The sequence below is a fragment of the Schistocerca gregaria genome, chromosome 4, assembly GCF_023897955.1.
Source record: "Schistocerca gregaria isolate iqSchGreg1 chromosome 4, iqSchGreg1.2, whole genome shotgun sequence".
Classification (NCBI taxonomy): domain Eukaryota; kingdom Metazoa; phylum Arthropoda; class Insecta; order Orthoptera; family Acrididae; genus Schistocerca; species Schistocerca gregaria.
In genome coordinates this window covers 192,869,786-192,881,823 of record NC_064923.1, presented here as the reverse complement: position 1 = coordinate 192,881,823, position 12,038 = coordinate 192,869,786, and positions in this window count along the sequence as shown.

The following is a 12,038-nucleotide window of genomic DNA, read 5'->3' as shown; positions in this document are numbered from 1 at the left end:
AAGGTATCTGAGTGCTTATTTGCATAAGAATTTACAAGTGATACAGAATCTGGCTTGTGCAATGGAATTTACTGGATTAGAGTACATGACATGTTGTAGTGTGTCAGTGTTCCTGTTTTGGCCCTAGGTTTTGGACTCACATCTTTACATGACTTCCTTTTTCCAAGTGATTTACAGCCATTTGCAGCAGCAGCGGCTAAAGCTCATTGTTACTAAGAATGAATTTAATAAAGAGAAGTTTGCTTGTGTGCTGTTAACTACTAAATAAATTCTAAGAGGGGATTTCATAAACTAAGTCTGTTTAAGAATTTCGTAAATCATCATGAAGACTATTACTAATGGCGAAATGCCTGACAGTGACATAAGTATCAATAATGGCTGAGTGCCAGATTAGCAAATAATTTCAATTTCAAAGTTACATTAAAATTTAATAACCACAACATTTTTGTAAATTAGATGTGGAGAATAATAATTATTATTTGTAGGATACGGAGGCTTCTTTAACTGACAAGGAAAACGTGAGATTACTGCAAACTCAGACTAACAATCACAACTCTAACCCTGCAACTGTACTTACGCTATGCTTTGTGAATTTTACCCTGAATTCCATCTTCAAGCGTAGTTAAGACATCTAAATTTCTTCTGGGCATATGAATGAAACCAGGCCTTGAGTGTGGTAAGATCTGCCATCACCGACGTGAGTGCAGCGTGATACGTCTTCTGTGTCTGAGGTCTGGCCCAACACTACTGACTTGTCTCACAACAATGCTTAGAATCGCACTCCCATGTTTCGACCTCAGAGTGCTACTATCTATACCTGAGTGCTTATTTATTTCCAATCATACGCAATGCAAAGAATAGCCTTAAGCTGGCTATATTCCTTTCAATACTCAGTGTAATATTTAACTACTTAAATAGAGAATTCTGACACAATCCTTACGACATGTATTGCCAATATTAACTTTATCAGTTCATACTGAGAATTATTTACTTGTACTGCCACTTCAGACACCCAGATCATTTTAATACTATATGTCACATTAAAAATCTTATTTCTTAGGTAATTATGATGTATAAAAGATTGTTAACATCGAGGATTGATTTAAGTGTGAGGAAGCCATTTCTGAAAGTATTTGTATGGAGTGTAGCCATGTATGGAAGTGAAACATGGACGATAAATAGTTTGGACAAGAAGAGAATAGAAGCTTTCGAAATGTGGTTCTACAGAAGAATGCTGAAGATCAGATGGGTAGATCACATAACTAATGAGGAAGTATTGAATAGGATTGGGGAGAAGAGAAGTTTGTGGCACAACTTGACCAGAAGAAGGAATCGGTTGGTAGGACATGTTCTGAGGCATCAAGGGATCACCAATTTAGTATTGGAGGGCAGCGTGGAGGGTAAAAATCGTAGAGGGAGACCAAGAGATGAATACACTACGCAGATTCAGAAGGATGTAGGTTGCAGTAGGTACTGGGAAATGAAGAAGCTTGCACGGGATAGAGTAGCATGGAGAGCTGCATCAAACCAGTCTTAGGACTGAAGACCACAACAACAACAACAAAAGGTGCCGTATGTATGAAACCCGTGTTCGATGTAAGAGGAGGCCTGACAGACCTAATAACATCAGGTTAAATATATAAGTACATAAATAAAAAAATTCTAGAAATATTCTATCGAACTCATAATATGTTCAACCGTATTCGTCTACTTCAGTCGCATATAACGCGGCACCAGCCGAAGCATATCCTGTGGCGGGTGCATCGTGCTAAGATCGAGCCAATGGTCGACGAAAAGCTTTTATGAAAACTGTAGGATGAACGGTCTTCATATCAGGCAGTAATACTTGAAATTTCCTATGCCTCATTAAATTTTCTTCCGACATTATTGTAGTGAAACACGGTACTGCCCCATATCACACGGTGAGTTGTGCGACACAAAAGCTGACATCGCCAGTTTCGCAACCGGCAGTTTGCTTCATGTCGGCTGGGAGACGAAGTTTTCCTCAGAGCCTGGTGTCACCGATCTGTCGCCATGAGCTATACCTTTACCTTAACTCCGTTTCCAAATCATTGAGCTGTTCACTAACGGTATTTCGACATAGCGGTAAGTCTTGATTCAGTTTCTCAATTGTTTTACACAACTATGTATCTGACGTCATGCCGAAGCAAGTTTGTTCATTCGTTAATGAGGTAGAAATCTTAGTAATCACTTCTTGCAGCTTAGCGTCTGTCAGCTGAGAAAGTTGTTCGTCCCTTGTTGATGTCTAAGAAGCAAACACTTCTGTTACTACTCGTATTTTCCTCTCTCAATCGAACTGATCGCTTCTTATTTTTTTCATTTCCAGCAGTAAACTTAGCTATTTTATTTGGTAGCTTCTGAATCATTTCCAATAAATCGGACTGCGTAAGCTTTACTTCATCTACTTTTGAAATGTAATTTCTGTGCAGTTTCCAGTATTCTAGTACGTGCTAGTCTTGGCGCTGCTATTTCATCAGCTAATTCCTTTGCCAGAACATCGCGCTTGGCCGAAATTCCGATAATCTCTAGCGTAACAACATCCCTTTTTTTCTTTTAGATGACTCTTCTTGTTTCTTTGTAAATTCATCTACACGGTTCAGTACAATGGACATCGAAAAAGCTACTATCTCTAACTTTTTGAATAATTTCTTTAAAGGATCTCTTGGCTGACTTGCCTGCAACACAGTTCATTCCGCATCAGGGTTCGATTTTACTACGTTACTAAGGCAGAGAGATACGTATTAGAGCACTTCTGCAGGCGTCGTTATCATACACAATATTTAATGAAATCCCAAAAAATAGTCACTTCCCCTCTACTGAACAATTAATCTTAGCTCTAAAAGGCTTAGACGTTGCCTGTCAATACTGGGGATTAGGTCGTAACTTGACTTGTGGAAAGCGTAATTCTAACTAGTTAAAAATACTAGTTGAAGCAGTAAACTGTTTGCAAACTGCTCTAAAATCTATGCTGCTGAATTCTGAGTATTCTAACTGAGAATGTGATTCAAGTAGCTCAGTATGAAAGGGTATCGAGTGTCAGTTGCATTTGGTTGCTCCACTGACTAAGCCCTCCTTCCTTCACCACGCTACGGCTTGATTATTTCTTATTTTTCCTTCTCCACTCAATTCTCAGCTATTTTGGTTCCATGAAAAACCAACCTGCGTTCTTTTTAGTATACGAAATATGCGACAAATCAAATTTTTGCGTCCTCTAATGCGTGTCGCACTATAAATAGTGTGGGAAGCACTTACTAAGCAGAATATAATGTTTACATGCAAGTTGTCTTATCTGGTGGTAATGCTTGAAAACAAATATGACCTTATTATAGTCTGAGATGAAGTTAATCTTTGGAAAACAATTCAACTTCGCTTAGCAAAATCAATGCCAATATGATGATTAAATAATTATATTCCATAACTTACTATAAGACCTCTTTCACGACTTTTTTCAGTTACTGCAATTCATCTATTACTTATTTATATTTATTATTAATGATTGGATTATTTGCAGTAAGCATGCACATACAATTCACCTTAATATCATTTATTAATACGTAAATGATACAATCACAACATCCTTTTCACATGCAGTTGACGGCTTGATCAATAGGGACATGATGGTGTCTTTTGATAGACTAATACCGTTTTCTATTCATTCATTGCTCTAGAGAGTCAAAAAGAATAGCGGCATGGAACACTAAGTTTCTATGCATATAGTGCTTTTTGAATTGTGCTCGAAGACAAACAGCGACGAAAAACTGTGCAAATTACGTGCTCACAGCTTGATCCATTATAGTCAAATTTTGTGTTCTCTAGAACGAACCCAAAAGTAAACATTTCTGCCGGTAATGATATCAGCAGAGGTGGCCAAAGACATCCGGCGTAGGGAGTCACCCACATTCAGTCAACGGCTTTGTGAAAGAGGGTGGAGGAGCTGACAGAGGTTCAGGGCACTCTTTTGCCCGTGGAATGGAAAACTGACCCTAAAGGTGGAAGATTCAGCAATGATCAACGGCACCGCATGAGGATGCAGAAGACAATGGCAAACACTGCATTAAAGACACATAATGTGTAACCACGTGACAGTTGGCCTGTAACTGAAAAGTGACATGATGTTCTCTCCATTGGGAAAAGATTTCGGAATAGTGCTCCATTCGTATCTCCGGGAAGCGACTACCAAGAGGTAGGTGCCCACGGGAAAAGATTGAATAACTGCGATAAGGAATAGCTTGTGTGTGTGTAGAAAGCTGAGGACCCATTGTAAGTAGGCTGTTTAGGTTTTTTTATTGGTAACGCCGCCGCCACGTAGCGCTCTGTATAAAAATCACTGGCTGTGCCGTGTGCAGTCTGTGGCTGGTTTGCATTGTTGTCTGCCATTGTAGTGTTGGGCAGCCGCAGCTGGATGCTAACAGCGCGTAGCGTTGCGCAGTTGGAGGTGAGCCGCCAGCAGTGGTGGACGTGGGGAGAGAGATGGCGGAGTTTTGAAATTTGTAAGAATTGGTGTCATGAACTGATATATATATTATGACTATAAAGGTAAATACATTGTTTGTTCCCTATTAAAATCTTTCATTTGCTAACTGTGTCTATCAGTAGTTAGTGACTTCCGTAGTTTGAATCTTTTAGTTAGCTGGCAGTAGTGGCGCTTGCTGTATTGCAGTAGTTCGAGTAACGAAGATTTTTGTGAGGTAAGTGATTTGTGAAACATATAGGTTAATGTTAGTCAGGGCCATTCTCGTGTAGAGATTACTGAAAGTCAGACTGCGTTGCGCTAAAAAAATACTGTGTGTCAGTTTAAGCACAGTCTTGTACAATTGTTCTAAGGGGACGTTTCACCAGAAACGACGGAGAGGCTTCGTCCCACCGTAGCCCTCAGTGGTTCACAACCCCACAACAGGCCACAGCAGTCCACGCACCCCACCGCCGCCCCACACCGAACCCCAGGTTTATTTTGCAGTTCGGTCCCCAGTGCACTCCCCTGGGAACGTCTCATACCAGGCGAGTGTAACCCCTAATGTTTGCTTAGTGTACGCATATGTGGAGACAGTGTTGTGCAGCAATCGGCGACATAGTGCAGCTGAGGCGGAATAAGGGGAACCAGCCCGCGTTCGCCGAGGTAGACGGAAAACCACCTTAAAAACCATCCACAGACTGGCCGGCACACCGGACCTCGACACTAATCAGCCGGACGGATTCTTGCCGTGGATCGGTACGCCTTCCCACTCAGACGGTTCAGTTGAAGAGGAATGGGCATCTCTAAATAGGGCAATCACAGAAGTTGGAAGGAAAGACACAGGCACAAACAAGGTAACTTCGAAGAAACGATGGGTAACAGAAGAAACACTTCAGTTGATCGATAAGAAAAGGAACAGTAAAATTGTTGAGGGACATTCTGAAACACAGAAATATAAGTCGCTTGTGAATGAAATAAATAGGAAGTATAGGGAAGCTAAAGCGAAATGGCAGTATGAAAAACGTGAAGATATCGAAAAAAAAAATGATTGTCACAAGGAGTGAGTCAACATATAGCATAGTCAAGAGAGCCTTCGGTGAAATTAAAAGCAGGGATGGTAACATTAAGACTGGACTGGGAATACCACTGTCAAATGCAGAGGATGGAGCGGATAGGTGGAAACAGTACACTGAAGGCCTCTGTTAGGGGGCAGATTTGTCTCATGTGGTAGATGAATTAACAGCAGTCAGTATAGAGGAGACAGAGGTTTCAGTATTATAATCAAAATTTAAAAGAGCTTTTGAAGACTTAAGATCGAATAAGGATAAAGGAACAGAAAACATTCAATCAGAATTTCTAAAATGATTGGGGGAAATGGCAACAGAATGACTATTCCCTTTGGTGTGTAGAATGTATGTGTCTGGTGGAAAAACTTAATCCAAACAATTCCGAAGACTGTATGAGTCGAAAACTGCGAGAACTATCGCACAATCAGCTATACAGGTCATGCATCCAAGCTGCTGACAATATAGAGAAAATTGAGGATGTGTTAGACGAGGATCAGTTTGGCTATTGAAAAGGTGAAGGCCACAGAGAGGCGTTTCTGACGGTACCGTTGATAACGGAAGCTAGACTAAAGAAAAATCAAGGCACTTTCTTAGGATTTGTTTACCTGGTAAAAACGTTCGACAACGTCAAATGGTGCAAGATGTTCCAGATTCTGAGAAAAATATGGGTAAGCTGTGGGGAAAGACAGGTAATAAAAGGTATGTACGCGAACGATGATTGGAAAACCAAGAACAAAATGCTCGGATTAGACAAGAATGTAATCTTTTGCCAGGACTATTTCATCTGAACATCGAAGAATCAATGACGGAAGTAAAGAAAGAGTGTAATCAAAATGTAAATTGAAGAATGTCAATGATCAGATTCGTTACTATCCTCACTAAAAGTGAAGGAGAATTACAGGATCTTCTGAATGTAAAAACTGTCTAATGAGTACAGAATATGAATTAATTATAAATCGAAAAAAGACGAAAATTATGAGTAGTAGAAATGAAAACAGCGAGAAATTTCACATCATAATTAGTGATCATGAAGTAGATGAAGGTAAGGAATTCTGCCACATAGGCAGCAAAATAAACTATGTCGGATGGAGCAAGGAGAACAGAAAAAGCAGGCTAGCACTGACAACAAGGTCATTCTTCGCCATGAGAAGTCTGCTAGTATCAAACATAGGCTTTAATTTCAGAAAAAAGAGAACGTACGTTTGGAGCAGAGTATTGTACTGCAGTAAAACTTGGGCTGTGAGAAAACTGGAAAAGAAGAGAATCGAAGCTTGTAAGGTGTGGTGCTACAGTAGAACACTGAATATTAGGTGGAATGATCAGGTAGAGAATGATGAGCTTCTTCGCAGAAACGACAAGGAAAGGGATATGTGGAAATCACTGAGAAGAAGAAGGTTCAAATGGCTCTGAGCACTATGGGACTTAACTGCTGAGGTCATCAGTCCCCTAGAACTTAGAACTACTTAAACTTAACTAACCTAAGAACAACACACACATGCATGCCCGAGGCAGGATTCAAACCTGCGACCGTAGCGGTCGCGCGGCTCCTGACTGTAGTGCCTAGAACCGCTCGGCCACTCCGACCGGCGAAGAAGAAGGGACAGGATGGTAGGAAATCTGTTAAGGCAACAGGGAATAACTTCCAGCATGCCAGAGGGCGAAAAAAAAAAAACAAGAAAATAGACACACTGCATATGGTGTAACACGTCGAAAGACTTTTAGGCGATGACGATCAAGAAAAATAATATTTTCCTCAAAGCAGAATTATTGTGTTCAATTTTAGAGAAAAATCTCATTGACTGGAGTATAATTGTCTGCAGTGAGGAGTCCTGCTTCGAATTGAGCCCCTATGGTCAGCGAAGACGTGTATGGAGACGACCTGGACAGCGGTGGGACACCAATCTGACTTTCGGTCGCTATGTGGACGCACAATCAGAAACGATGTTCTGGGGTACCATTTCCTTTCATAGCAGGACCCTTTTGGTTGTTATCAGCGGCATCCTTACGACGCATGTACATCTACATATACATGGATATTCTGCAAAGTCACATTCAAGTGCCTTGCAGAGGGTTCATCCAACCACCTCCACAACTCCAATCACGCACAATGCGCCGAAAAAAAAACGAACAACGATATCTTTCCGTGCGAGCTCTGATTTCCCTTATTTTATTATGATGGTCGTTTCTTCCTATGTAGGTCGGCGTCAACAAAATATTTTCGTATCCGGAGGGGAAAATTGGTGACGGAAATTTCGTGAGGAGATTTTGCCGCAACGGAAAACGCCCATGTTTTAAAAAACGCCTTTGTTTTAATAATATCCAACCGAAACCCTGTATCATTTGAGTGACACCTTCCCTCCTATTTCGCGATAATACAAAACGCCCTTCTTTGAACTTTCTCGATGAACTCCGTCAATCCTACCTGGTAAGGATCCCACATGGTGCAGCAGTATTCTGAAAGAGGACGGACAAGCGCAGTGCAGGCAGTCACTTTAGTAGGTCTGTTACATTTTGTAAACGTCCTGCAAATAAAATGCAGTCTTTGGTTAGCCTTCCCCACAACATTTTCTACGTTTTCCTTCCAATTTAAGTTGTTCGTATTTGTAATTCCTGGCTATTTAATTGAATTTACGGCCTTTTAAGATTTGACTGACTTATCGTGTAACCGAAGTTTAACGTACACCTTTTAGCACTCACGTGGATGACCCCACACTTTACGTTATTTCGGGTCAATTTCCGATTTTTTCGTCCTAAATAGTTTTGCCGTTTGTTTTGCTCTTCTGATGACTTGACCAGTTGATAAAAGACAGCATCGTCTGCAAACAATGTCAACAAATTGTCTCCTAAATGTTTTATATAGATAAGGAACAGCAAAGGGCCTATAACACTACGTTTGGGAACGCCAGAAATCACATCTGTTTTACTCGAGGACTTTCCGTCAGTTAATGGGAACTGTGACCTCTCTGACACGAAATCACGAAACCAGTCACATAACTGAGACGGTATTCCATAGGCAAGCAATTTCACTACAAGCAGCTTGCGTGGTGCAGTGTTAAAAGCCTTCTGGAGATCTAGAAATACGGAATCAGTTTGAAATTCCTGGCCAATAGCACTCAACACTTCATGTGAGTAAAGAGCTAGTTGTGTTTCACAAGAACGATGTTTTGTAAATCTGTGTTGACTGTGTGTCAATGCATAATGTACGAACACAATATATGTTCCAAAATCCTGCCGCATATCAACGTTAATGATATGGGCCTGTAATTTAATGGATTACTCCTACTACCATTCTTGAATATTGGCATAACCCGTGACTTTCCAGTTCTACGAGCGAACGGTTATATATTATTGTTAAGTATGGAGCTATTCTATCAGCATACTCTGAAAGGAGCCTAACTGGTATACAGTATGGACCGGAATACTTGCTTTTGTTAAATGATTTAAGTTGCTTCACTATTCCGAGGAAATCTACTTCTACGTTACTCATGTTGGCAGCTGTTCTTGATTCGATTTCTGGAATATTTACTTCATCTTCTTTGGTGAAGGAATTTCGTAAGGCTGTGTTTAGTAACTCTGCTTTGGCAGCACTGCCATCGATAGTATTTCCACTGTATCGCGCAGAGAAGGCATTGATACTGTCACAGTTTCGTTGTGGAAACTATTATAATCATCTCACATTGAAGTCCGCGCTTAATTTCGAGCTTCTCTAAAAGAATGCCAATCTTGGAGATTTTGCGTCTGTTTAAATTTGGCGCGTTTGTTTCCTTGTTTCTGCAACAGTGTTCTGATTCGTTTTGTGTACCAAGGAGGATCAGCTCCGTCATTTCTTAATTTATTTGGAATAAATCTGTCAATTGCTGCCAATACTATGTCTTTAAATTCACGCCACATCTAGTCTACACTTACATTGTTAATTTGTAAGGAGTGGATATTGTTTCTCAGGAAGTCATCATGTGACATTTTTTCTGCTTTTTTCAATAGGTATATTTTATGTTTATTTTTGGAGGATTTGGGGATTACAATATTCAGTCTCACTATGACAACCCTGTGTTCACTAATCCCTGCATCCATTTTGATGCTTGTTATTAGCTCACGATTAGTTGTTGCTAAGAGATCATGTGTGTTTTTACAACCGTTTACATTTTCTGAGGTTTTTTATGCTGACCTCCCGATTTAAACATGTATTTTCACCAACATATTAAAGTCACCTACGACTATAATTGTATGAGTCGGCTAAGTGTTTGAGATAAAACTCAAGTTTTCTTTGAACCTTTCAGCAATTGTATCATCTGAATTGGAGGACGGTAAAAGGATTCAGTTATTATTTTTGCGGTTGCCAAGAATGACTTATGCCCACATTAACTTACAGTAACTATCTACTTCAAGTTCGCGACAAGATAAACTATTTCAGACAGCAACAATGACGCCACCGCAAACTGTGTTTAGCCTATCCTTTCGGAACATTGTTAGATTTTTTTGCAATAATTTCGATTGAACTTTAGCCAGCTTTCAGTGTCTGTAACGATTTGAGCATCGGTGCTTTTTATTGGGGCTTGGAACTCTGGTACTTTGTAAGGTGACTATAGTTTCGCACCTTAGAAGCACCCATCCACATAGTTTTCTGTGATCTACAAACACAATTAGGTATCATGTGAAAGGCTGTACATGGTATATATGAATGTATAAAGGAGACTGGCATTGGCACGTACACCTTGTAAATAATTGTTATCGCGTATTGCACGGAAGGTGACGGAGTGTCTTTATTCTCATACTAGTAGAGGTTGGAACGACAGTGGAAATAAAATGGCAGGTGGAACTCAAGCCCTGGGTGGAAAGCCCACACAGGTGTGTTGGTCCTGCTTAAACACAGGAAGTAGCAAGGCGGACGTTGGGACACCTGCACTGCGACACAATAGAGTCGCGATCGGCCCGTTTTGTAGCCTGACAGGAAGAATTATACTTCAGACACTGCAACAATCTTGGACGCAACTGAGAGGAACAAGGAAGCATCACTTCGGAAACCATGCAGGCTGGGCTATTTCCAAGGATTTTTATCCAGAATGGTACCGTTGTACGAATATAGGTTTTTCCTAGCAAACTTTCCGCACTGGATCACAAAAGACTAAAATATGGTTGGTCGGCATTCGGAAGGATCTGTAGAGAGGGAAAATATTCCATGGTTTCGGGAATATGATTCGTTTTCGGAATTACGAGGGTAAGGAGCCAAGCATTGCTGGGAGGCCAGCCGTGGAGAGACGAGGTCTGCCGTTGTGACCGCCCATGCGTGACGGTCGCTCGATATCAGCTTTGTTGGTACAGACGGACTTGCTGCCTTTGCCCTCAGGAGAGTTTATAGATATAACAATTACATACTTTACTGTTGCGAACCTATTCGATTCTGGACTTCACCTCCAGGTTGGAAGTCGTTGTTGAGTATGCAGCATTCAGTAATTGACAGCACTTCCTCTGTCTATACTTACGTTGAGACGTTATTTGAACTGCGTCCTTGTGGCTGGGAGTTCGTGTTTGTTGTCTGTAGAACACAGAGAGGAGAAGAGTATTAGAGTATATTAGTCAGAGGACCACTTTCTGTCGTCCTAGTGTTTGAAAGAGTTTATTTGTGGCTGGAGTTCTTCCATTGTCGCAGACGAGTACGAGAACCATCACTTCGACGCACCAGATGCAGTACAAATGGTGATATCGCAAATTGCTTCGGCTTATTAGGCCTAAAAGCTAAACAACTGTGATCACGTTAGTTTACTTCCACTCAGTTTCCACACCACCATACATCATCTTTGAAAGTAGTGTCTTATAGTGTTTGATACATTGATGATGTCAGCCATTTCGCGTTATTTATATTAGACCGCGCAGCCGTAATAAGGGGCAGAGTTGGGCAGTAGATTAGTAATTTTATGTAGGAAGTGTAAACTTTTGTATTACAAGGTTTTATAAAATCTACAATAAATATATAAGCAGAGACAACGTTTATCATTTAGTAGGATTAGTTGACTTCATCATTCATTAAGTTTCAGATTGCAATTTATAGAACTAAGAGATCCTAAGATCTGCTTCAGGGGGTAGTCAGACAGGACCAAATCTTTATTTTAGCGTTTATTATTTTCCGTTGCCCAGATTCATTTTAGACCCGCCTGGAGTAGCATCTTGGAACTTTCCCAACACAGCTTCGACAATTTAGAAGTGTTATACCGATGGTTCCTGTATCTACGTTCTCCTTGTGTTTGGCCTGCAACCTTTGAGACTGAAACCCTTTTTGTGTTTTCCCGAGACCCTCTAAGCTAAAAAAAAACCGCCCAGTCCACGCCACACAGCCCCTGCTACGTGTGTAGCGCCTCCTGCGTGTAGTGGACTCCTGACCTATTGAGCGGAACCCAGAAGCCAACCACCCTATGGCGCAAGTCGAGAAAAATGCAGACTTCATGGACGCAGAATCGTTTGAGCCTCTGATTCAGACCCTCCACTCGGCTCTGTAACAGAGG